The following is a 26,591-nucleotide window of genomic DNA, read 5'->3' as shown; positions in this document are numbered from 1 at the left end:
ACACCGCTTCTCCTAACTGCTTGCTGAGCCAAGCCAAAGCTAATGTTATCATCTTTTAATCAGCGGGAGTTTTCACCACAAGGGGCAGCTAAAAGAACATAGAATGGTTGTGTAGTGCATTTGCTAGTGATTAACACTGCGAGCCATTCACTATTAGTAGAAGTAATAAAATTATGATTTTGCCATCATTTACATTTACATTTACATCATTTGGCAGACGCCCTTAGCCAGAGCGACTTACATAAGTGCTTTAAGACTCCACAATGAATTTTTCCCGATACTAGCTCAATAAAAACCAAGGCTATGAGTACCATCGATCTAATACTCTGTTGGAAAAGTGCTTTTTTTTTATTATTATTATTATTTTTTTAAGTAATGAAAGTATAATGCCAGAAGTGCTAATTCAGGTATTTCTGGAAAAGGTGCGTTTTAAGTCGTCTTTTGAAGACATGCAGTGACTCAGCTGTTCGGACATCTAGGGGGAGTTCATTCCACCAACTTGGTGCCAGAACAGAGAAGAGCCGGGAGGTGTGTCTTCCTTGTGCCTTGAGGGGTGGTGGGACCAGTCGAGCAGTGCTGGAGGATCGGAGAGATCGTGGTGCAGTGCGGGGTGTGATGAGGTCTTTTAGGTAGGATGGAGCCAGTAATGCAATTTCTGTAATGCAATTTCTGTAATGCAATTCCCAGTAGGCACTTCTCCATAATCTGGACCCAGGATTCATTTTAAAAATGGAATTTAGAAAGCAGCACTTCACTTTGATGTAAATATAGCACTATGTGAATGCTGATTTAATAAATGAAGAATGTTGATCAGAAGAGGAACAGAAGGGATAAATAAACTCACCTAGTACTTCAGTAATCCCGTCAGTCACATGCAATCCATTCAGCCAGGGATGATTCTCCTCTTCTATGTTCATTGTTGTCATAAGATCTCTTTCATTCTATCATTTGTATGATCGTACTGGTCTTCCGTACATGTTTGTGTGCTTTGTTGAATTCCTATTTTTATACATAGTATTCTGTGAAGTGTTTCTCCTTTAATATTATGTACTTCATGTTTGGCATTGGACCACAAACAATTCTGGTATGTTGGTACATAATGGCAGTAAAGTAAGTTCTGATTCTGATTATCCTATGAACAGATGGAATATTCACTGCTGGTTGTGGGATTACCCCAGGAACAGTCAGAATACACATCACAGATCCTGTGATTAGAGATTATCCCATGTAGAGGTAGAATACACATAATGCTTGCTGGGATTAGAGATTATCCCATGTAGAGGTAGAATACACATTAGATTAGATTAGAGATTATCCCATGAACAGGCAGAATATACATCACAGTACCTAGGTTTACAGATTATGAAAAGGCAGATATAGTGCTGATATATGGGAATCACCGCCAGTAGTGGGTAAAATTAGGACACGCAACAAGTGTACAGAAACAAGTCCTGATTTTCAGAAGCAAAGCGGGGCCTGTGAAGATGCATGACAGTCTGTCTCCTCCCTGTATTTAATCACTTGAACACCCCTCCCCCACAAACCTGTTTGATGTATGGCTCATTTGAACATGTTACCAGGAGCAGATGGCCAAAGGGTGTCATAATGGGGGAAACGTGACCAAACAAACTGTTTCATATGGATGGTCTGACACGGAGCCAACACTAACATTTCAGCAAAGGCACCTGCTGACCTGTAACTTCACCTGTGAGGTTAGTTGACAATCGCCGCAATCAAAGTGGAAGTACATCTCTGCCAGGGTGATCAGGGGTATGGGAAGCCAGGGGACAGAAAGCAACCTGCCTGGGGGGGTGGAGTGGGATGCAGGTAGCATGGGCACACACACAGAAATCTCACAGCGGCAAACATACAGCTTTCCTGCCCCATTGGAGCATGATGCATTTATTCATTAAAGTTATGCTGTCCGGATCAGTGACACGAAATTAACAGAGGACAGCCCAGTGATACAGGCTTCTGAACACATGAACTAAATAAACAGTAGTAGAGTGAACCAAGACAGCATATGTGACATGTTTGTATTCATATCTTTGTGGGGACTCTCCATTCAACAGCAGGATTATGAACCAAGGCGGTGTCTTGGACTGTGACAGCACAGTAACAACTCAATGACACAGAATTCTGAACACACAAACTTTATAAAAAGTAGGATATTAAACTAAGAGAATGAATCACTGTCTGAGACACTAACATCACAATGACATCACAGGCTTCAGATCACACATTAAATAAACATGGATATTCGAGAGAATGAATCACTGTCTGAGACACTAACATCACAATGACATCACAGGCTTCAGATCACACATTAAATAAACATGGATATTCGAGAGAATGAATCACTGTCTGAGACACTAACATCACAATGACATCACAGGCTTCAGATCACACATTAAATAAACATGGATATTCGAGAGAATGAATCACTGTCTGAGACACTAACATCACAATGACATCACAGGCTTCAGATCACACATTAAATAAACATGGATATTCGAGAGAATGAATCACTGTCTGAGACACTAACATCACAATGACATCACAGGCTTCAGAACACACATTAAATAAACATGGATATTCGAGAGAATGAATCACTGTCTGAGACACTAACATCACAATGACATCACAGGCTTCAGATCACACATTAAATAAACATGGATATTCGAGAGAATGAATCACTGTCGGTGACGGCGACAGCACAGTAACATTAGAGGTTTCTGAACACAAGAACCAAATACAGCCTGGAACCTGCACAGTGGGGTGATTTGGGTTTCACTCCAGAAGGCAGATGTGTGCAGGGATGCTAATTCAAATGTTAGCCTGCTTGTCCTCAGCTCAGTGTCGTGCAGCAGGGCTCTGTGAAGGGACCTTATTCTCCAGAGTGGTTTTAAAGGGGACCGTGCTTCAGAAACTGTTCCCACCTGTCATTAAGGGACTGCAATCCTTACAGTCTCAAGCCAGATGCCTGGCAGTTTGTTGGAATTTTTATATTATTTTAATATCAGTTTGTACCTGGGAAGTAATTTGTAAGAAATTTAAAACCAAATAATCAGAATGTCAAACATATAAAGAAAAGTAGCTAACAAGCTGTTGCTGCCGCTAAACACTCTAGAGATAGACTGATAGATACAGGCTGGGAGACACATTTAGACTGACAGACACAGGTTGAGATGCACTTGATTGATGGATTCTGGATGGGAGATACACTTAGACTGACAGACACAGGTTGGGAGATGCACTTACATTAACAGTGACACAGAGATATGAAGATACTCTTCAAACAGGATCTCTGTGCTCCAGTTGGGATCTATGGCCTCCAAGCACTCTGCTCTTACTGCAGCTCGGCCAGGCTGGGCCCGGCAAGGGTGGCGGGGGCCACTCGCACTCGGCCTTCTGTATGAGGGAGATCTGAGTGATGTGGGGCCTCTGACAGCCGTTCTCTGTGTCCTGCTGTCCTGCCCGCCGGCCGCGTGTGTGACGGTAAGAGACCTGTTACAGCTAGTATGCATGGAGTCGGTCCTTGCTGTACCACAGGCAGGCCAGGCCTCGTTTCACATCAGTGTTGTGTGCAGACCTACCTGTGAGTGAAAACAAATGGCTAATTTAACATGCGCTCTGACAGGCTCCTGAGGGCCAGTGGGCCCAGGGTTTGCATGTCCTCCTAACCAGCTGGAACAGCCGGGAGCCCGATCTGGATGGGCCCACTGCTAGGCCTACAAGAGCCGGCACGCTCAGCCACAGGTGTGCGCCATGGCACTAGCTACCTAACGGACCCAAACCTTCATCTATCAGCACCAAGCTGAGGGCATCGGTGACCCAAAACACATCAGAACCATACGTCCTGGGGAGGTCGGTATGCGAGGAAAGGTACTGGAGCAGTGAACACTCATCATCTCATCAGAGATCGATCAACCATGCTCAGTCACCGGGTATAATCAGTGAGACTGATGTGCACACCCACCAGGGACATGCACACAGCGCTGTGTGTTCCTGTGGAGGGCTGTCATTGCGGGCTCTGCTATTGTGAGTTACTGTGTGGAAGAAGAGAAGCCTTCCAAAGCAACAGAGCACGGCTGTGTGAGTCACTGAAGGCAGTGTTACCCGAGCACACTGCAGCTCAGCGGCTCCACACGTGTCTCCAGCCCAGAGCATGCTGGGACAGCAGGCAGACGGCTCATGCATAGAATCAGCCCTCAATTTCTGGCACAGGGGCTCCATTACCATCACGCCTTAGGGTGTTCTGGGAGAGTGAAACACAGGGTCGACAGGGTCAATCGATGCATCGCCAGTGCTGGACCCAACACCATATTCAGTGTTGCTGGCGTGCCACAGGTTTCTGCTGGACCAGCAGTCTCCGCATGAGCAGCTCTCCATCCCAGCAGCATGGTGGGAAAACCAGCTGTGAGTGGCACCTTCACTCTGTACACAAACAAGGGCACAGACACTCACAGTCTATGGCTCACAGCAGATTTTTGGAGCCCTCTGGCATCCATTTCTGGGAAAGACAACATTCCATTTGCTGGGCTGCTTGGCCCGTCAGTGTTTTGATGAGCTCTCAGAGACTCGGCACTGAGGCTCGAAGTCCTGGTGCCTTTGTCTGAAGTTGCAATAGCGGCACCTTCACCAGCATTCACCAATGCTTCCCCGCACTTCCCCATGCATCCTGCTTTGGGACAGGTGGGGGGAGTCAGGGCGTGAGCGGTGTTTAGCACTGCTCTTAGTCCATCATCCAACGAGGTCATCGGCAAGTGCTGTGCTTCTGTGAGAGGGCACTGGGTCATGGGCTGACATGTGGCTTCCCAAGAAATGCTGGGTCCATTTACCCACTGTAACATGCCTCAGCATGAGTCCTTGGGGGCTCATGCCTCACGGTAGCGGAGAGATACATGTAATCAGTGTATTTTTCACAGGCCAGGTGCTAATCTCTTACTCGCAAGCATCTGTACCTTTGCCAGTTCCCCTTATCTGCCTGATGGGAACACACACACCTTCATGGGTGGCTCACACCAGTTCTGACACTTTAAAGCTACACCGATAGTTTGGTTTAAGACACAGGGAGTCCTGATGCATTCGGATTCATGGAGTGATAAGACCATAATCACACGCTGGATGAAAGAGATGAAAGGCTTCCTGGCAGCCCCCACCCCGACTCAGCAGAAAGCTGAGGGCAGATCCGCTACTTCCCCTGAAGAGAATGGTAATCACATGGTATCCTACTGTTGGCACACTGGCAGCCAGGTGCAAGTCCCTGAATGGCTGAGTGGCAACAACAAGCAGGGGGAGGGTGACGGTCACCTAAGGTGGCACTCGGCCTGGTCCCTGTGCCCAGGATAGCGGCCACAACGTCACCACTACGAATGTGCTTGCTGTGAATGCCAAAGGAAACCATGGACTAGGAATCTGGCTGTAGCCTCATGCTTAACGAATAAGTATAAATCTAGACAGCAATATGATAATAGGATCATACTATGCATACAAAAAATATAATGAAATGTCATTCGAACAAACAGCCATCTACCTGTCCAGCATAGAGTCAGTGGGAGAGCAGCCTAGACCAGTTACATCCAAAGCCCTGTGCAACGCATATATGGTGAAATGGTGTGACCAAAACCCCAGCTTCTGGAAGACACACACCCTCTTTCCGGCGCTGCTGCATCCAGGAAGCTGTGTGTGCGAAGGATTTGCGTGCAAGTCCAGTGAGCCATCAAGCGGCAGCAAATGCGGCTTTCATCGCTCTCGGCCGACTGCGGAAGCGCCAATCTTTTCACACTCAGCAAAGCATGAGCACAGCACATCTGTTCGCATATGAATGAAAGAGGGGCACCTTTCCTGTGACGGTTCTGATCCATTCTCAGCAACACACAAGAAAATAAACCAACTTCTGGACTAAGGAGCCACAGATTAATGTGTCGGTGGCCAATCACAAGGCCGCTAATGTGTAAGTGCTTCAATATGACCAGAACATGGATGTTCCCATTAATATCCTTCAGAGTTCATGATGGGTAGCGAGTCCCAGCTGTTTATGGACATTAACAGCAGCTGTTCACAGAGTGATGGAGAGTGTGTCATTATGGCATGAGAACCAATGCATTTCTAACAGATTGCCCTCCATTAATGGAAGCAAGTACAGAAGACCAACCCAAACTAAACTGATGCTCATGTAAAACCTTCCTGCAGATCTTTGTGAGGCTGGGGAGAGGTGAGGGCATCCAGAAGTGCATCCTGTAAGGCGTTAGGATGAAGGTTCCCTTTGCAGCTGTTCAGAGCCGGCAGCCCACCTGCCTGCTGCCGTGTGTGAACCCGCGGGCCGTGTGGGCCGGCTATGCTGTCCACGGTGCTGACGGCAGCACTGAGCACTGCGTCCATGGTGCCGCATGTGGACCAGAGTCCACAAAAACGCTTTAATTTCACACCACAGACAAAACGGTATAACCTGTACACTGAAAAAAATGAAACATTGGATCAACTTAAAATATTACTTCATTTTTTCACACAATTTTTTCAAGTCAGTTCAACTTAAAGTAGTCAATCTAATACACAGGTGTCAAACTCCAGTCCTGGGGGGCCGGAGCCCTGCACATTTTTGGGTTTCCCCTCATTTAACACACCTGATTTAACTCCTTGTACTAATTACCACACAGTTCTTGAGCTGAATCATTTATGGTGGAACAGGGAAGGGACTAAGCTACACAGGGCTCTGACCCTCCAGGACTGCAGTTTGACACCCTTGCCATCGGGTGTTAAGTCAATGTGTCTCAACCTCTTCCCAAATTGCAAGCCCAAAATGGGTGGCCCATATCTGCCCCATTTTAATGTGCACTCATTTGAACTTATTTGGGCATTCAGCTGCTGTGTTTTACTAATCCACCATAATAAGAAAGACTCAGACCAACATAGCCTTTTCTCATTTAAGCATAATAGAAAAGGTGTTTTCAATCAGGTTACAAACCAGTCATGTTCACCTGAGAACTGCATGTGGTGTAAAAGTGAGTTAAATGTATGGCACCAAGCGCGGATAATAAAGCTAGATTGTTTTAGACTGCATCTCATAATTATTTAGCAGTACTGAGAAAAGGTGAGAGCTTAATGGTGGAAGGAGTGCGTTTCTGCTAAAGCAGATATAATGGTTGGTGGCCTTATTGCTTTTAGACCACAACTTGGGATAGAAGAACAAATCAAATCACTTTGCTCATTTAATATTCAGAGTTTCATTTAGAAACCCACCATGGGTGGAGGTGGAGATGGTATGGCACTGATATTAGTATTTACCACCTGTTGCTCTCACTATTTCCAGGTTGCCTGTGTTGGTGTATGTTAATTGGTCTGAGTAGTGCATTTTGATCCTATATATGTGTATCCACAAAGAAATCTTCTCAATTGTACAGGTCTGGATGCTTTTCCTAGAGAGCCCAAGCTTGGAGAAGGAACAAAGAAATTGATTTTCCTCTCAGCCAAATTCCCTCCTACTTAAACCATAGAAGATAACACACAAGAACTATTTCTGTGGTTTTTGTTTTCTTGCCCTATTCATCACAATCGCGGTAGATAAAAAAAAAAATGAAAAATCTGTTAAGTCAAAAACAGTACCGTGTCATGCTATGCAAATATACATCCAGTACCATTGGTCTACAGGGGAGTGGGCGGTACCAGGAGCTGCACAGAAAAGGGTATCACAACTGTCCTAACACCTTTCCGCATATATTAATCATCCAAGGGCAGGACTGGTAATCAAATGCAGCCCCACCCCAATAAAATATATACCAATCAGGAGAGTCATCCAATATGTTTCCAAGAGTTCTTCTGCCAATTTTTTTGATACCAACATGCTATAAAATCACATGTCAGCAGAAAAACCACCTGCACTACAGCTCTCTAATTACCAAGATCAGTTAGAACAGCAAAGCTTCAAAATGAAATAATAAAAAGCTGTAAGGTCCTTTTTGGTCAGAGTCTTTCTCATGATGGTGGGTAAATCTGGGATGGCTCTTCTGATCCTCATAACTTCTTGTGCGCATATTACAATGGGGCAGATATGTGGAGGTGGAGACTCATTGACTTAACACCCGATGGCAAGGGTGTCAAACTGCAGTCCTGGAGGGTCAGAGCCCTGTGTAGCTTAGTCCCTTCCCTGTTCCACCATAAATGATTCAGCTCAAGAACTGTGTGGTAATTAGTACAAGGAGTTAAATCAGGTGTGTTAAATGAGGGGAAACCCAAAAATGTGCAGGGCTCCGGCCCCCCAGGACTGGAGTTTGACACCTGTGTATTAGATTGACTACTTTAAGTTGAACTGACTTGAAAAAAATTGTGTGAAAAAATGAAGTAATATTTTAAGTTGATCCAATGTTTCATTTTTTTCAGTGTATGTGCAGGATAGGTTGATTGATGAGTCTAAATTGACCCTGTAGTGTTTGCGGTGTCATTCACTAGTGTCGATCATCTGTGCTGGATGTGTTTTTAAGGTTGTGCTGTGGGGTGCTGTTATGATCGCAGGGCGAGCGAGCCGGAAAGCAGGAGAGCGGAGCCAGTAGGTAGGGCAAGACGAGGGTTTAATCAGGCGACAGGACTAACAGACTGGGAACAACGCATGACACTACAACGTCAATGACCGGACTGGGGATACAAACAGGAACGCGGACTAAATACACTGAACTAATGACAACAATCCGAAACAGCTGTAAAACACTGGGATTCCACATGAGGTTAACGAGGGGGCGTGACACACATTAGGATCGGACGGAGCGGGGCATGACAGGTGCACCTGAGCGAACTCTGGGCAACTTGTTCTTTTGTTGGCTGTATTGGGGTGCAGCATATAGGTGTATGCCTTTTGAACAAACCCATGATTTATGTATTTTGATTGCTTAATAAAGTTAAAATATTTTTTATGTTTAACGTGTTATTTGGGGAACTTTCCTTAAGCTCTGACAAAATAAGGGTGGCCTAGTCTAATTGTGGCCTGCTAAAATTAGCTGAATATAACTTGGGCGCAGAAGATTAAAAAAAATATATATATATTTTTAAATTATGACCGCTTCGTAGGGTAACAAAATCTTCAGTTGTTTTTTACAGTACTCGGGGGCATTTTAACATTTTCGACCAATCAGCAAATATTATTTTGACATCATAGCTGGGAAACCAATGAAAAGTGAGACTCAACGTTCTAGATCTTTGGTTACGTAAACATCGGGTTGACACTCCCTATAAAAGAGCTGGGTACTGTTTCACTGCGTTCAGTTGGTGCTTCCAGCAGACATTATTATAATGTGCTGCTCTTGTTCCGTAAATTAAAATCCAAAGAAGAAAAAGAAAGAAAAAGAAAAACATCCAACGGAAAAAAAGAACATGCAAAGGGAAAAAAAAACAATCAAGGAAAAAAAAACATCATCCAAAGGAAAAAAAGGACCTGATATGGGTCTTCAGTAGAACTGAAGGGCAAACAAGGTAGGGGGAAATACAAATTTCGTTTGGCCAGAAGCCAAGGTAAGTGTTTTACCCGTTATTTTTTTAAAGCGGTTTTCAAAATGCTGCTTTATAATTGTTAGAGATAGTCAGTGTGACAATTAAGTGACCCAGTCAGCACAAGTACTGTATATCGGTGCGTGCTACGTCGCTGATACGTTAATTCTTGAAAGGTCGACATCTATAGTAGCATTTCAGGCTTTTGCACATTGGCACTGCTTAGCGGCGTTGAAACAGCTCCGTCCAGACGATGCGATCGCGACATTTTCCGTCTCAACAGCGATGAAAACGCTACATCTAAGTGAAACTCCGCGATGATTCCCCGACCCTCTTATTATCCTACGTGAAAATATCCCGACCCTCTTACTATCCTACGCAATGATTCCCCGACCCTCTTATTATCCTACGCGAAAATATCCCGACCCTCTTACTATCCTACGCGGTGATTCCCCGACCCTCTTATTATCCTACGCGAAAATATCCCGACCCTCTTATTATCCTACGCGATGATTCCCCGACCCTCTTACTATCCTACGCGGTGATTCCCCGACCCTCTTATTATCCTACGCGAAAATATCCCGACCCTCTTATTATCCTACGCGATGATTCCCCGACCCTCTTATTATCCTACGATTGCCAATAATTATTTCTACGTTTGCTTTAGTGTTGAACACGTATTAATACTAATATATTTTATTTATAATATATAAAAAATACAAAGGTGTTCGTTAAGAGTTTTTATTTAAAAAAACAAACAAAATATACAATGCACACGTTAAATAAAAAAAAATACAGAAAAATAAAAATACTGAAAGAAAAGAACTATCGAACAGGCCTTGTCAGCATGTCACGAGCCACTCTGATGGTTGTTTCAGCTTCGGCCTCATTTGGACTAGACACCATTTATTATACAGTAAAACTGGTCCAAGTCGCCGGCTTGTAACTCGTCTAAGTCGACGCTCAAGCAAAAGTAAATCGGAGCGGCTGTGCGAGGTAATTAAGGGAGCTTCTCCCAGGGTGGCGATCAGGCAGACAGGTCAAGGAACAGCAGGCGATAATCGTGGTCGTGGTCCGTAAGCGAGGGTCGACAGCCGAGAGATCCGTCCGACGAGTGAACACAGGACAGGAGAACAAGCGGGGAGGAGGACAGGAGGAATCGGGCTCAGCAGGACCGGTAGGTCAGGATCGGGAGCTGGACTGAGGGAAGGCACAAAAGGTAAGGATCTTAGACAAGGTAAACTGGCAAGGCATGGGAGAGCAGGGAGACGGAGGACAGAGAAATGCTTGGTAAGGCTTCTTTTCATCAGCGCAATATTTCGGTTTGAAGTTCGCAGTTTGAAAATCGAGACTGGCCACTGATCCGTATAGGGCCGCCAGCACCACGTTTAAATCTAACCATGATGCATTGCATCAGGAGCAGAATGCATTGCTTTAAGCCAGCGCTGTAAACCCAAGGCACAGTGTGGATGAACACTTTCAAACTGGGCTCTAAAACCATCAAAACTAAAGCGGCATATTGAAACAAAGCACCCAAACTTATCGGAAAGTCTTCACCCTGTAGGATTACAAATTTATAAAATGTTTAATCTAGCTTCCAATGTAATAGTATATAAACTAAAAGAGATAGGTACATTGGGTTTTGCATTTTGAGGTAAAGATGGTGACATTCTAAGAAGATCTAGTCTGGTAGCCCAGGTGTCTGAGACATTAACACCAAGTGATGTTGATTACAGCAGCTGCAGTGTTGTGTCAGGGAAGGAAAAGCTGGACTCATGTGTCACACTGTAAAGTTGTTCCCCCACCGGCAGGGATAGGATAGGACACACAGACCAGTGAGGAGCCCAGGGAAGAACCGATTGCAACAGGCATTGGGGCCCAAACCCTGCGGTGAAGATTCCCACATAGGCCTTCCCCATCTATTAGGCCATCCTTACCTCACTGTTCTTTAGGTGTCATGGGATTTAAGAGATAGGGAAAGAAGGAACAACAGTAGACACAGATCGAACAGAGGATACAACCCTAGTGTTTGCAAGTTTTGTACAACAGATCACTAGGACCTAAGGATATAGAGAGACTATCCCAGAGCTTACCCTCAGCACACACAAATTTTTCTGAATTCAGAAGAGCTTTGATCAGCAAAATGCATCAGGAAGGTGTACCATGGGTCAAAGCGCTGCTGGCGGTACTGTGTAGTATGAGAGCATCACCTAACAGATCAGTAGGACTGAGCCCTCATGAGATTATTACTGGACGCCCAATGCCAGGTGTGATTGATCTTAGAAATGCTGAGCTACACCTTGCTTCAGATGCCCTGATCGCTTACTGTGAAAACCTCACAAAGGCAGTACAAATTGCCAGAGAGAGAGTTGAGTCGTGTTGGCAGACTCCACCAGAAGGTGGACACACAATCATCCCTGGTCAGTGGGTCATGATAAAATCGTTTAGAAACAAACCATTAGAGCCTAAGTGGCACAGACCACATCAAGCGATGTTGATTACAGCAGCTGCAGTGTTGTGTCAGGGAAGGAAAAGCTGGACTCATGTGTCACACTGTAAAGTTGTTCCCCCACCGGCAGGGATAGGATAGGACACACGGACCAGTGAGGAGCCCAGGGAAGAACCGATTGCAACAGGCATCGGGGCCCAAACCCTGTGGTGAAGATTCCCACATAGGCCTTCCCCATGTACTAGGCCATCCTTACCTCACTGTTCTTTAGGTGTCACGGGATTTAAGAGATAGGGAAAGAAGGAACAACAGTAGACACAGATCGAACAGAGGATACAACCCTAGTGTTTGCAAGTTTTGTACAACAGATCACTAGGACCTAAGGATATAGAGAGACTATCCCAGAGCTTACCCTCAGCACACACAAATTTTTCTGAATTTAGAAGAGCTTTGATCAGCAAAATGCATCAGGAAGATGTACCATGGGTCAAAGCGCTGCTGGCGGTACTGTGTAGTATGAGAGCATCACCTAACAGATCAGTAGGACTGATCCCTCATGAGATTATTACTGGACGCCCAATGCCAGGTGTGATTGATCTTAGAAATGCTGAGCTACACCTTGCTTCAGATGCCCTGATCGCTTACTGTGAAAACCTCACAAAGGCAGTACAAATTGCCAGAGAGAGAGTTGAGTCGTGTGGGCAGACTCCACCAGAAGGTGGACACACAATCATCCCTGGTCAGTGGGTCATGATAAAATCATTTAGAAACAAGCCATTAGAGCCTAAGTGGCACAGACCACATCAAGTGATGTTGATTACAGCAGCTGCAGTGTTGTGTCAGGGAAGGAAAAGCTGGACTCATGTGTCACACTGTAAAGTTGTTCCCCCACCGGCAGGGATAGGATAGGACACACGGACCAGTGAGGAGCCCAGGGAAGAACCGATTGCAACAGGCATCGGGGCCCAAACCCTGTGGTGAAGATTCCCACATAGGCCTTCCCCATGTACTAGGCCATCCTTACCTCACTGTTCTTTAGGTGTCACGGGATTTAAGAGATAGGGAAAGAAGGAACAACAGTAGACACAGATCGAACAGAGGATACAACCCTAGTGTTTGCAAGTTTTGTACAACAGATACTGCTCTGTCGTCTTGTTTTCTTTCCCCAGCAGTGGGGAGCTCGTGCCCTGACCACTCCCTCACTTTTAATGCCCCACAGTTTTTAATTGCAGTTCATACACACACATTCATACACACCCACATGTACACACCTTACACATACACATATTGAGGTAGTCTGAGGGGGGGCCCCGTTTGATCCCCTCCCTATGGGCCAGCGCAGTGTGCCGGGTGTTGCGGGTGGTCCCGGAAGGGTCCGGAGAGTACCCGACACACCCACCGGGACCCTGACCCACAGTGGCACAACCGTAATGATAGTAAGTTGTAAATTTGTATTGTGCTGGTTGGTGTTGCGGTTTATTGTTATTGTTCTTATCACAGTTGCAGCTGCAGTTATCAGTTTTGTTGTTGCTGTTACTGTTGTTGCCGCTCGTTTGTTTTATTTTAGTTTCATTATTATTATTAATTTTTGTTTTTCTTTATTTGTTTTTGTGGTTTTTTTTTGTAATGGAAATTAAAAATAAAGCAGTCCTCCGCAGAGGGGGGGTGGTGGAGGGAATATATAAAAAAAAACTTAAAAATACATCCCAAGCATACCGTCTGCCAGTAGTGGGGTGACATGCCTTGCCTGCTCACCCAGTTTAAATGCACCTGACCATCTATTCCTTTTCTATTCCTCTGACAATACTGACCATCTAGTCCTTTTTTTTTGGGGGGGAATAGGGTGGGGCGTGCAGGATTCCTCCGTCTGCCCGCGGTGCCGAGCTCGTGTCCTGACCTGACTCGTGTTTAATTGCACACACTTCAGTTACACACACACACACATTCATACACACCCACCTGTGTTTTAAAATGATGTGAGGGGGCTATAGGGCTCTCGAAGAAACAAACAGGCACACTTAGGTTCACTCAAAAACCATTGGCATGGATGAGCAGTTAAACATTTCTGTCTTTCAGAGAGAAGTACAATTGCCATGACTCAACCACCAGATTTGTTAGTCAAAGGTTTTGGACTTTGTACACTACTCATCATACCATGATGCACTTAGTTACTAGTGTTTTTTTTTCCTTTCGAAATGTATTGGAGTGTAATTGTCTTAATGTGCATGGAATACTGGAATTGTACAATGAATTAAAGATGAAGGCAATATAATAAAAATGCTAACCTTGTATTTTTTCTTCTGTTTTAGTAATTGCTGTCTGATGGCTGTGAGGGATGGGTGGGGCGAGGAAGACTCAGGGACTGGAAGTGGGATTAAAACTGAGGATAACATGCTCATTCTTTTTTGTATTGTTTACAATTTTCCTTCCCTCAGAAAAGAGGAGTTTCCTGCTATATCTATAGAGATTCTGATGCTGCTATTTTTGTTAATAAGTTTGTTGTTCTTTACAAGTTGTATTGTGTTTTTGTTAAGTGTATATTTAAATTTACACAATTCTGTATTCAATAAATGCTAAGTTGAGAAATTTTGTGTATCGTTTGTCATTATTAGTGGGATATTTTAACATGCATATAAAGGGGAAAACGTCTAATTATCGGCCAAAAAAAATCGGCAGCATATATCGGCCATCGCCTGACCCTGACTCCTAAATATCGGCATCAGCTATTGAAAAACCCATATCGGTCGACCTCCATGAGTCATAGTACATTCAGTCCAATTCATCCATCGAGTTAAGTCACACCCCCACACCCACTTGAGGGGGCACTCTGGCAGATGCGAGGATGGGAATGTTCTTTCCCCTATAACACCCCGTCCAGAAGTACATCTCACTCCAGTTCACATTTGCTCCTGTTCACAATGATGAAGCAGGATTTGTTGGCTGGACAAGTGAAGTTGTCCTGCTGCCGGGTCTCGGTGCTGTTTTTCCACCTAAGCTTGAAGGTGGAAATGTGTTCCATCTTGGTCCCTGGGACTGCAGCATAGCCGAACATCACCAGCAGCGTCGGCCACACCCACCACCAGAACCATCCTATACACATAAAGAAGAACTCACATGCACATTAGTTTTCTCATAACTAACATTTATTAACTGGGAGATGTCGGCAATTTTGGCGCCTGGCTCCATAACATCCACGGTGTTATCTTGTCCCATAGCTATAACTTCTGCAGGTTTAGGTGGTTCGTCTTATTGTTGAACCCACATACCTGTGTTTTTATTCTCTTTACTTATTTCCAGACTCGCTCCCATAATTCTTTACCGCAAACTTCCTTGTTCCTAATTTTCCAATTTTGATTTCTCCACGTAGGCATCCAAACAGGTATACCATTCGCTACTGACTGAGAATCAGTATACAAATAACAATCATAATATGAATTCTAGGTCATAGTAGGACATCGTGTCCTATTGTCATCTGTTCCATTTCTAATAATGTCCAATTACATGCCAGAAGTTGTTTTTTTTCAGATATCTCCTGCTACCCTCCGGAAATTCGGTATTGCTTCAATTTCACTACCTTGTTTGCAAGACATATAGGGAAAGGTTGCATTTTCACCTTCCCCACCAATACCGGTCACGCTGTCACTGTACCTCTGAATTTAAATTGTCCATCCCCCTCCTGCAGAGTGTGAATTACCCTCCATAATTGGGGGGTACTGCCTTCATGACACTTCTATGACCATTACGCTCCGCTACCGCGTCAATACGAATAGTCGCCACCAGGATCAATGTTAAGAGTGCAAGATGCGCTAGGGGTGTTTACTGACATGTATGTAACACACAGTCATGGTCTGGACATGCGACAAAATGAGAATCAATACAGAAGATCTCATTATCCTTATCCCTATCCAAAAGAACTTGGTTTTGATAACTCCCAGGAATTATCCTAGGAGAAGTATACTAGTAAAAGTAATAAGCCTATACATTTACAAACAGCCTGGTCTGGTCCAGCAGTCTGGTGTTATTCCTGCCCTCTCAGTCCCCCCAGCTCCAACAGCCTTCAGAAATACATATTTAAATGTTAGGCTAATATCTGTCTTGATGATGCAGTAGATCTTGAAGTACAGCTTAATTTCTAACTCACCTCCTGCCATCTCCCTGCTGCCTGCTCACTGTGCTCATCCTGCCATCTCCCTGCTACCTGCTCACTGTCCTCATCCTGCCATCTCCCTGCTACCTGCTCACTGTGCTCATCCTGCCATCTCCCTGCTACCTGCTCACTGTCCTCATCCTGCCATCTCCCTGCTACCTGCTCACTGTCCTCATCCTGCCATCTCCCTGCTGCCTGTACACTGTCCTCATCCTGCCATCTTCCTGCTGCCTGCACACTGTGCTCATCCTGCCATCTTCCTGCTGCCTGCACACTGTCCTCATCCTGCCATCTCCCTGCTGCCTGCTCACTATCCTCATCCTGCCATCTCCCTGCTGCCTGCTCACTGTCCTCATCCTGCCATCTTCCTGCTGCCTGCACACTGTCCTCATCCTGCCATCTTCCTGCTGCCTGCACACTGTGCTCATCCTGCCATCTTCCTGCTGCCTGCTCACTGTCCTCATCCTGCCATCTCCCTGCTGCCTGCTCACTGTCCTCATCCTGCCATCTCCCTGCTGTCTGCTCATTGTCCTCATCCTGCCATCTCCCTGCTGCCTGCTCACTGTCCTCATCCTGCCATCTCCCTGCTGCCTGCACACTGTGCTCATCCTGCCATCTCCCTGCTGCCTGCTCACTGTGCTCATCCTGCCATCTTCCTGCTGCCTGCTCACTGTCCTCATCCTGCCATCTCCCTGCTGCCTGCACACTGTCCTCATCCTGCCATCTTCCTGCTGCCTGCTCACTGTCCTCATCCTGCCATCTCCCTGCTGCCTGCTCACTGTCCTCATCCTGCCATCTCCCTGCTGCCTGCTCACTGTCCTCATCCTGCCATCTCCCTGCTGCCTGCACACTGTCCTCATCCTGCCATCTCCCTGCTGCCTGCACACTGTGCTCATCCTGCCATCTCCCTGCTGCCTGCTCACTGTGCTCATCCTGCCATCTTCCTGCTGCCTGCTCACTGTCCTCATCCTGCCATCTCCCTGCTGCCTGCACACTGTCCTCATCCTGCCATCTTCCTGCTGCCTGCTCACTGTCCTCATCCTGCCATCTCCCTGCTGCCTGCACACTGTGCTCATCCTGCCATCTCCCTGCTGCCTGCACACTGTCCTCATCCTGCCATCTTCCTGCTGCCTGCACACTGTCCTCATCCTGCCATCTTCCTGCTGCCTGCACACTGTCCTCATCCTGCCATCTTCCTGCTGCCTGCTCACTGTCCTCATCCTGCCATCTCCCTGCTGCCTGTACACTGTCCTCATCCTGCCATCTTCCTGCTGCCTGCACACTGTCCTCATCCTGCCATCTTCCTGCTGCCTGCTCACTGTCCTCATCCTGCCATCTCCCTGCTGCCTGTACACTGTCCTCATCCTGCCATCTCCCTGCTGCCTGCTCACTGTCCTCATCCTGCCATCTCCCTGCTACCTGCTCACTGTCCTGCACACTGTCCTCATCCTGCCATCTCCCTGCTGCCTGCACACTGTCCTCATCCTGCCATCTCCCTGCTGCCTGCTCACTGTCCTCATCCTGCCATCTCCCTGCTGCCTGCTCACTGTCCTCATCCTGCCATCTCCCTGCTGCCTGCTCACTGTCCTCATCCTGCCATCTCCCTGCTGCCTGCTCACTGTCCTCATCCTGCCATCTCCCTGCTGCCTGCTCACTGTCCTCATCCTGCCATCTCCCTGCTGCCTGCTCACTGTCCTGATCCTGCCATCTCCCTGCTGCCTGCTCACTGTCCTCATCCTGCCATCTCCCTGCTACCTGCTCACTGTCCTGCACACTGTCCTCATCCTGCCATCTCCCTGCTGCCTGCACACTGTCCTCATCCTGCCATCTCCCTGCTGCCTGCTCACTGTCCTCATCCTGCCATCTCCCTGCTGCCTGCTCACTGTCCTCATCCTGCCATCTCCCTGCTGCCTGCTCACTGTCCTCATCCTGCCATCTCCCTGCTGCCTGCTCACTGTCCTCATCCTGCCATCTCCCTGCTGCCTGCACACTGTCCTGATCCTGCCATCTCCCTGCTGCCTGCTCACTGTCCTGATCCTGCCATCTCCCTGCTGCCTACTCACTATCCTGATCCTGCCATCTCCCTGCTGCCTGCTCACTGTCCTGATCCTGCCATCTCCCTGCTGCCTGCTCACTGTCCTGATCCTGCCATCTCCCTGCTGCCTGCTCACTGTCCTGATCCTGCCATCTCCCTGCTGCCTGCTCACTGTCCTGATCCTGCCATCTCCCTGCTGCCTGCTCACTGTCCTGATCCTGCCATCTCCCTGCTGCCTGCTCACTGTCCTCATCCTGCCATCTCCCTGCTGCCTGCACACTGTCCTGATCCTGCCATCTCCCTGCTGCCTGCTCACTGTCCTCATCCTGCCATCTCCCTGCTGCCTGCTCACTGTCCTCATCCTGCCATCTCCCTGCTGCCTGCTCACTGTCCTCATCCTGCCATCTCCCTGCTGCCTGCTCACTGTCCTCATCCTGCCATCTCCCTGCTGCCTGCTCACTGTCCTCATCCTGCCATCTCCCTGCTGCCTGCACACTGTCCTGATCCTGCCATCTCCCTGCTGCCTGCTCACTGTCCTGATCCTGCCATCTCCCTGCTGCCTGCTCACTGTCCTGATCCTGCCATCTCCCTGCTGCCTGCTCACTGTCCTCATCCTGCCATCTCCCTGCTGCCTGCTCATATTCAATACTGGATTACTTTTTGCACTAATTCCTAAATTCTTGCTGCTACGTTAAGGAACCTCTACTGTTTCTCCACTACCTCAACTCATCACCTCAACACCATATTATTATGTTATGTTATGTCGTGTTTATCGCACTTTTGTTGTTGCTCTTGTTTGCACACTCGAACGTGCACTATGTTGTAAAATTATTTTGTCAATCTGTCTTGTCTCTGCTAGCCAGCTAACTAGGCCTCTTAGTTAGCTAGTTTTAGTTTTTCTGTTAATTTATGTTGTAAATCTATGTTGCATGTAGCACCTTGGTCCTGGAGGAACGTTGTTTCGTTTCACTGTGTACTACCTGTATATGGTTGAAGTGACAATAAAGCCTACTTGACTTGACTTGACTTGACATTTTGAACATTGGCTTTTGGTTCTCTTTCATTTTTCTCTACCTACAGTTTCTGAAAATCTGTAAAATTTAAAATACTTCACACTTTTTACTTGTTTTCAGTTTACATGATAAAGTTAAGCTTACAGATACAGTGGTACCTCAGAACTCGAATATAATCCGTTCAGAACTCCGGATCGAATCCTAAAAAGTTTGAGTTGTGATCGAATTTTCCCCATAAGAAATAATGGAAAACCAATTAATTGGTTCCCGGCCCCAAAAAATGACACCTAAATATGTTTTTTTTTTTTTTTTTGCATTTAACCACAAAATAAACCAGATAAAACAAGAAGAGCATATACTGTACTAAACACATCATCTGTGTTAATCATTTGTAAAGTAAGAAAATAAATGTATCCAAACAATGTGTCCTGCCTCGATCGTCCCACGCCCCCTCATTAACCCCGTGTGGAATCCCCGTGTGATCAACTGTTTCTGGTTGTTGTCATTAGTCCTCTGTATTTTGTCCATGTTTCAGTTTGTTTTCCCAGCCCAGTCATTGTATTGTCCGTCTGCAGTTTGCCTGCCTTACCTGTAATTAAACCCCGTATTCCCTGATACCCTGACGTCTGTGCCTTTGTCTCCGTTCCATCCCCACTCTGCACAACAATGTTATTATAATTAAACGTATTAATGGTTTATTATCAATATTAAAATAATGAATAAGAAATCTTTATTTTTTTACAGTTTTTTTATTATATAATAATAATTACTGTTACTGTCTATCATTGTCTAAATGAATTTTTACTGTCTAAATACTTGTATTCAGCTAGTGTAAACATGCACGATGCTATCACAGCGAATGCGAGGCTGAGACTGAAACTTTACCCTTTGTTTCCGCTGAGAGACGTGAGGCGTGACTCATTTCCCCACGTGACTCATTTCCCCGCGCGTACAAGTTATCTTAGGTCGGCATTCACGGTTTGACTTCTGAGACTCAGATCGAGCTCTAGGTAATTTTTTTTCGAACTGGTTGGTTCGACTTTTAAGAAATTCGAGTTCTAATGAGTTCGAGAACTGAGGTACCACTGTATTCAGTTTACAATAGCCCAACATAAAGTTTGAAGTGTTTATTTTATTTCTGCAGTGTTTAAAATAAAGCCAGCTAGTTGGATTTTATTGCATGTTGAATCAGTTTTCCCTGCGTGGAACTGTCATAACAAAATACAAAATTGGTAGTTTCCTGATTTTATGCTTAAGATGGTATAATTGTAATTAACCTCATGTAATTTGAAGCACTAACCATTGAATTCTTATTTCTTTTGCAGGAGACTGTGATGAACACTTACAGTTTATCTGATGTTTCTGAATACACTGACTATAGTGATGCAGACTGTGTGCCAGATAGCGACGGAAGCTCCTCCGATGAGTCCAACCAAAGTAGTTCTCTATCTCCTGTTGTCAAGAAATCCCAAAGCGGCCAAAGATTTCCGGAATTATCAAGACAAAAAGAACAGATTCACAATGAGCCTACTAAGACGAGAAAGTCTTCTCAATTGTTAACCCAAGATTTCCCACATAGTGAAGAAAGTGTTTTTGCTTGTAACTCCATCAGCGTGTCATCATCTCAAAGTGTACAGGGCAAATACACCAAGAAGCAGTACTGCTTATTTTGTGGAAAACCATTTTCAAAAATCGCAAGACATTTAGAATCTGCCCATAGTTCTGAGAAAGAAGTTGCAAAAGTTTTACGATTTTCAAAGAATTCAAGAGAACGTCACATCCAGCTAAGCATTCTGAGGAAACGTGGCAATTTTACTCATAATGTAGATGCTGTCAGAGTAGGATCAGGAAACATGGTTGCTTGTTATCGTCCTACGAAGACCAGAAAAGCTAAAGATTACATACATTGCCTTCACTGTCAAGGTCTGTACTCTAAGGACACCCTTTGGAAACATATTAAAATCTGTCCGCAAAATCCAAATCCAGATCCATCGGAAGGTGGTAAAAAATATGTTCGATCATTATGTGCAATGTCTACACCAGTAGGTCTAGATGTTAACCAGAGCTTCAAGGACGTGCTTTGCAACATGGCATATAATGAAATTTCTTCCATAGTTAGGAGTGATAGATGTATCCTCCAGGTGGGACAGCATTTCTTCAATAAAATAGGATCAGACAAGGGCAAGCATGATTACATACGGCAGAAACTTAGAGAGATTGGTAGACTTCTGCAGGAAGCACGAAAGTGCACACCACTGCGCAAGATGGAAGATTTTGTTATACCGTCCAACTTCCCTCATGTGGTTAAAGCCATGAAAGTAGTAGCTGGCTACGATGAAGAAACACATTCATACCAAATTCCATCACTGGCTATGAAACTTGGTCATTCTCTTAAGAAAATTGCAAGCATTGTTGAGAGCAATGAATGCCACAATTGTTGGAGATAATGATCTAGCAAAATCTGCTCGTCGTTACGTTCAAGTACATCAGTCTAAGTGGAGTGAGTGCATTTCTAGCTGTGCCTTAACTACACTAAGGGAAGCAAAGTGGAACACACCTCAGTTGCTGCCCTTTACTCAAGATGTGAAACTGTTGCACTCACACCTGGAAAAAAAGCAAGAAGAAATGCTTAGGCTACTTAAGATTTGTCCTTCACGAGACAGCTACACTGGACTAACCAAGGTTACCCTCACACAGGTCATCCTTTTCAACTGGAGAAGAGAGGGTGAGGTCTCAAAAATGCACATGTCCATCTTTGCATCAAGAAACAAAAAAGAACTTCATGATGATCTTGCCATCTGCATGTCGGACTTTGAAAGAACACTTTGTGCGTCTTGAGATTAGGGGCAAGAGAGGTAGGAAGGTTCCTGTTCTTTTAAAACCTTCCATGGTTCATTCCATGGAGCTCCTGATGGAGTTTAGAAGCAGTACTGCTTATTTTGTGGAAAACCATTTTCAAAAATCGCAAGACATTTAGAATCTGCCCATAGTTCTGAGAAAGAAGTTGCAAAAGTTTTACGATTTTCAAAGAATTCAAGAGAACGTCACATCCAGCTAAGCATTCTGAGGAAACGTGGCAATTTTACTCATAATGTAGATGCTGTCAGAGTAGGATCAGGAAACATGGTTGCTTGTTATCGTCCTACGAAGACCAGAAAAGCTAAAGATTACATACATTGCCTTCACTGTCAAGGTCTGTACTCTAAGGACACCCTTTGGAAACATATTAAAATCTGTCCGCAAAATCCAAATCCAGATCCATCGGAAGGTGGTAAAAAATATGTTCGATCATTATGTGCAATGTCTACACCAGTAGGTCTAGATGTTAACCAGAGCTTCAAGGACGTGCTTTGCAACATGGCATATAATGAAATTTCTTCCATAGTTAGGAGTGATAGATGTATCCTCCAGGTGGGACAGCATTTCTTCAATAAAATAGGATCAGACAAGGGCAAGCATGATTACATACGGCAGAAACTTAGAGAGATTGGTAGACTTCTGCAGGAAGCACAAAAGTGCACACCACTGCGCAAGATGGAAGATTTTGTTATACCGTCCAACTTCCCTCATGTGGTTAAAGCCATGAAAGTAGTAGCTGGCTACGATGAAGAAACACATTCATACCAAATTCCATCACTGGCTATGAAACTTGGTCATTCTCTTAAGAAAATTGCAAGCATTGTTGAGAGCAATGAATGCCACAATTGTTGGAGATAATGATCTAGCAAAATCTGCTCGTCGTTACGTTCAAGTACATCAGTCTAAGTGGAGTGAGTGCATTTCTAGCTGTGCCTTAACTACACTAAGGGAAGCAAAGTGGAACACACCTCAGTTGCTGCCCTTTACTCAAGATGTGAAACTGTTGCACTCACACCTGGAAAAAAAGCAAGAAGAAATGCTTAGGCTACTTAAGATTTGTCCTTCACGAGACAGCTACACTGGACTAACCAAGGTTACCCTCACACAGGTCATCCTTTTCAACTGGAGAAGAGAGGGTGAGGTCTCAAAAATGCACATGTCCATCTTTGCATCAAGAAACAAAAAAGAACTTCACGATGATCTTGCCATCTGCATGTCGGACTTTGAAAGAACACTTTATGCGTCTTGAGATTAGGGGCAAGAGAGGTAGGAAGGTTCCTGTTCTTTTAAAACCTTCCATGGTTCATTCCATGGAGCTCCTGATGGAGTTTAGAGAACAATGTGGTGTTCCAACAGAAAACCCTTTTTTGTTTGCTCGACCGGGGGCACTTTCTGCATACCGTGGCAGGGACTGCATACAGCAGTTTGCCAAAGAATGCGGTGCTAAACAACCGGAAGCATTGTCATCCACTAAACTTCGCAAACACATTGCCATGATGTCCAAAGTTTAAAATCTTGAAGAAAATGAAGCAGACCAATTGGCTGACTTTTTGGGCCATGACATCCGTGTCCATAGGGAATATTACCACTTGCCTGAAGGAACACTTCAGCTGGCAAAAATGAGCAAAGTGTTAATGGCAATGGAAAAAGGAACTCTTTCAGATTTCAAAGGGAAAAAATTGGATGAAATTGAAATCTACCTAGATGGTATGCTAGTATTGTTAAATGTATCTTTAAATGACTGTATAGTCATAAATATTTTTAAACTTAAAGATTTATTTAGAAAAGTTTATTAAATGTTTGTGTTTATAATTAGAAATATAAAGTATCTTTAAATAAGTATATTCAGAAATCTGTTTAAATTAAAAGGTTTATTAATACGTTTCTGAAATGTTTGTGATTATAAAATCGACCCAACAACCATTGATGAGTCATCTAGTTCTGAGGAAGAGGAACCTGACAAACAGAATGATGGTCTGCCTGAAGATCATAGGTCTGGTGATGTACAGAATTTGTCTGTTGACTCTACTCTGTCTCACAGTGAAGATGTGGATGTTGGTTGTGGTGGCGGCAAAGCATCATCCAAGCGAACATGGAATGTTGAGGAAGTAAAAGCTGTTGAGAGACATATGATGAACTTCATGAGAATTTGTAGAGTTCCTGGAAAGAAAGAGTGTCTCCAGTGTCTCAGTGCAGAACCTGGAAAAGCAGAACATGGACTGGGGTTAAATTCTATGTAAAAAATAGAATAACAGCATTAAAGAGAAAAGGTATGATGTATTTCAAATAACAAAAGAGTTTGTTAAGGTTGAATAATAATAGTCTTATTTTTTCAGAACAGTAGAGTTGAGAGCTATACGAGGCTTCATATGTTCACTCAGCCCTCACGTCTTTATATTTCAAACAGCAGCTATTTTTTTAAGTTTTAAAAGCAAGTTATGACTTTATGATTTTGAAATGTATATTCTTATGTCTTGTTTAATGAAAGATGCCATTTTATACCTGTGTGTATACTGTATATGTATACCTACATACGTACATATAGGATGGAAAAAACAGTAAATAAAAAGTTCTTGTTAGTCACAATTTTTTGTCCCTAGTTATCCATTTGTCACGATGGATAATAATACACTGCTTATTTTCTGCAGCATTTCCATTGCACATTAACACTTCATTCTCCTGATCAGTTCTATAGATTCATGTCCCCCCCCCCCCCCCCCCGTGTTATGAATAGCAAACAACTTAAAAACTGTTCCTAACAATCACAAAATGCATTTGATGCTTCTTGCAAACTGTAAACAGTGAGAATTACATTTTATTGTCAGTTCTTCTTGACAACTGTTTTTTGTCCTCATTTGTGAAAAATGTCCTCAGATTAGTGCTGAACTGGACTTTGTGTGTGTGTGTCACTATGTCCTCAAAATTCACCTAAAAAATACATGACCTCATTTGCAAGGGTTTTTTTCATATTTTTAAAAATTGATTTTTTTGGAAATTTCAACTGATGGGCGTGTAGACGGCATGCGTATCAGCCGTATTTAGCAATAATTTTGGTTCCAAAGCACTGGGAAAACCTTGTCCCCAAGGTGAGGGTGTTCTGACATAGGTCCCCAAAAGTGATCTATGCGCGCGTATGTGTGTGTGTGTGTATGTGTGTGTATGTGTGTGTGTGTGTGTGTGTGATAAGGCAGTAGGACAGTGAGGTCAGTAGCAGGGAGGTGAGGTTGGTTCGGGGGTGTTTCTGGAAAGAGGCTTTTAAAAGTTTACAATTTTGAGAAACCTGCCTAACCTGATGTGGAAACCCCAGATTTAAGGGGTGCTGCTTCAGCCTCCCACTTCAAACTGATTAGTTGATTAGACACTTTCCATTATGCCCGTGTTGTTTAAAGCCTCCTGCCTCCCCGTCTCCTCCTTTGCAGTGAGGGTCTAGCTGAAGGTGCCTGTCTGCTTTCTCCTGCTAAAGGCGCCTGTCTGCTTCCTCCTGCTGAAGGTGCCTGTCTGCTTTCTCCTGCTGAAGGCGCCTGTCTGCTTCCTGCTGCTGAAGGTGCCTGTCTGCTATCTCCTGCTGAAGGTGCCTGTCTGCCTTCTGCTGAAGGCGCCTGTCTGCTTCCTGCTGCTGAAGGCACCTGTCTGCTTCCTCCTGCTGAAGGTGCCTGTCTGCTTCCTGCTGCTGAAGGCACCTGTCTGCTTCCTCCTGCTGAAGGCGCCTGTCTGCTTCCTGCCGCTGAAGGCTCCTGTCTGCTTCCTGCCGCTGAAGGCTCCTGTCTGCTTCCTCCTGCTGAAGGTGCCTGTCTGCTTCCTCCTGCTGAAGGCTCCTGTCTGCTTTCTCCTGCTGAAGGCTCCTGTCTGCTTTCTGCCGCTGAAGGTGCCTGTCTGCTTTCTCCTGCTGAAGGCTCCTGTCTGCTTTCTCCTGCTGAAGGCGCCTGTCTGCTTTCTCTTGCTGAAGGCGCCTGTCTGCTTTCTCCTGCTGAAGGCGCCTGTCTGCTTTCTCCTGCTGAAGGTGCCTGTCTGCCTTCTGCTGAAGGCGCCTGTCTGCTTCCTGCTGCTGAAGGCGCCTGTCTGCTTCCTCCTGCTGAAGGTGCCTGTCTGCTTCCTGCTGCTGAAGGCGCCTGTCTGCTTCCTCCTGCTGAAGGTGCCTGTCTGCTTTCTCCTGCTGAAGGTGCCTGTCTGCTTTCTCCTGCTGAAGGCTCCTGTCTGCCTTCTGCTGCTGAAGGTGCCTGTCTGCTTCCTCCTGCTGAAGGCGCCTGTCTGCTTTCTCCTGTTGAAGGCGCCTGTCTGCTTCCTCCTGCTGAAGGCGCCTGTCTGCTTTCTCCTGTTGAAGGCGCCTGTCTGCTTTCTCCTGCTGAAGGCGCCTGTCTGCTTTCTCCTGCTGAAGGCGCCTGTCTGCTTTCTCCTGTTGAAGGCGCCTGTCTGCTTTCTCCTGCTGAAGGCGCCTGTCTGCTTTCTCCTGTTGAAGGCGCCTGTCTGCTTTCTCCTGCTGAAGGCGCCTGTCTGCTTTCTCCTGTTGAAGGCGCCTGTCTGCTTTCTCCTGCTGAAGGCGCCTGTCTGCTTTCTCCTGTTGAAGGCGCCTGTCTGCTTTCTCCTGTTGAAGGCGCCTGTCTGCCTTCTGCT

General features: G+C 45.3%; 1 long non-coding RNA gene across 1 annotated transcript; it reads right to left on the bottom strand.

Moving 5' to 3' along the window:
• Positions 1-23,836: 23,836 nt before the first annotated feature.
• Positions 23,837-25,456, bottom strand: LOC140582220 (uncharacterized). The gene is made up of 2 exons (XR_011985167.1): positions 25,270-25,456; positions 23,837-24,179 (listed from the first exon to the last, which is right to left on the bottom strand). It is a non-coding gene; the product is annotated as an uncharacterized lncRNA (long non-coding RNA).
• Positions 25,457-26,591: the final 1,135 nt, after the last annotated feature.

Source organism: Paramormyrops kingsleyae, chromosome 24 (genome assembly GCF_048594095.1).
Source record: "Paramormyrops kingsleyae isolate MSU_618 chromosome 24, PKINGS_0.4, whole genome shotgun sequence".
NCBI lineage: Eukaryota > Metazoa > Chordata > Actinopteri > Osteoglossiformes > Mormyridae > Paramormyrops > Paramormyrops kingsleyae.
This window is presented reverse-complemented; position numbering and strand designations above follow the sequence as displayed.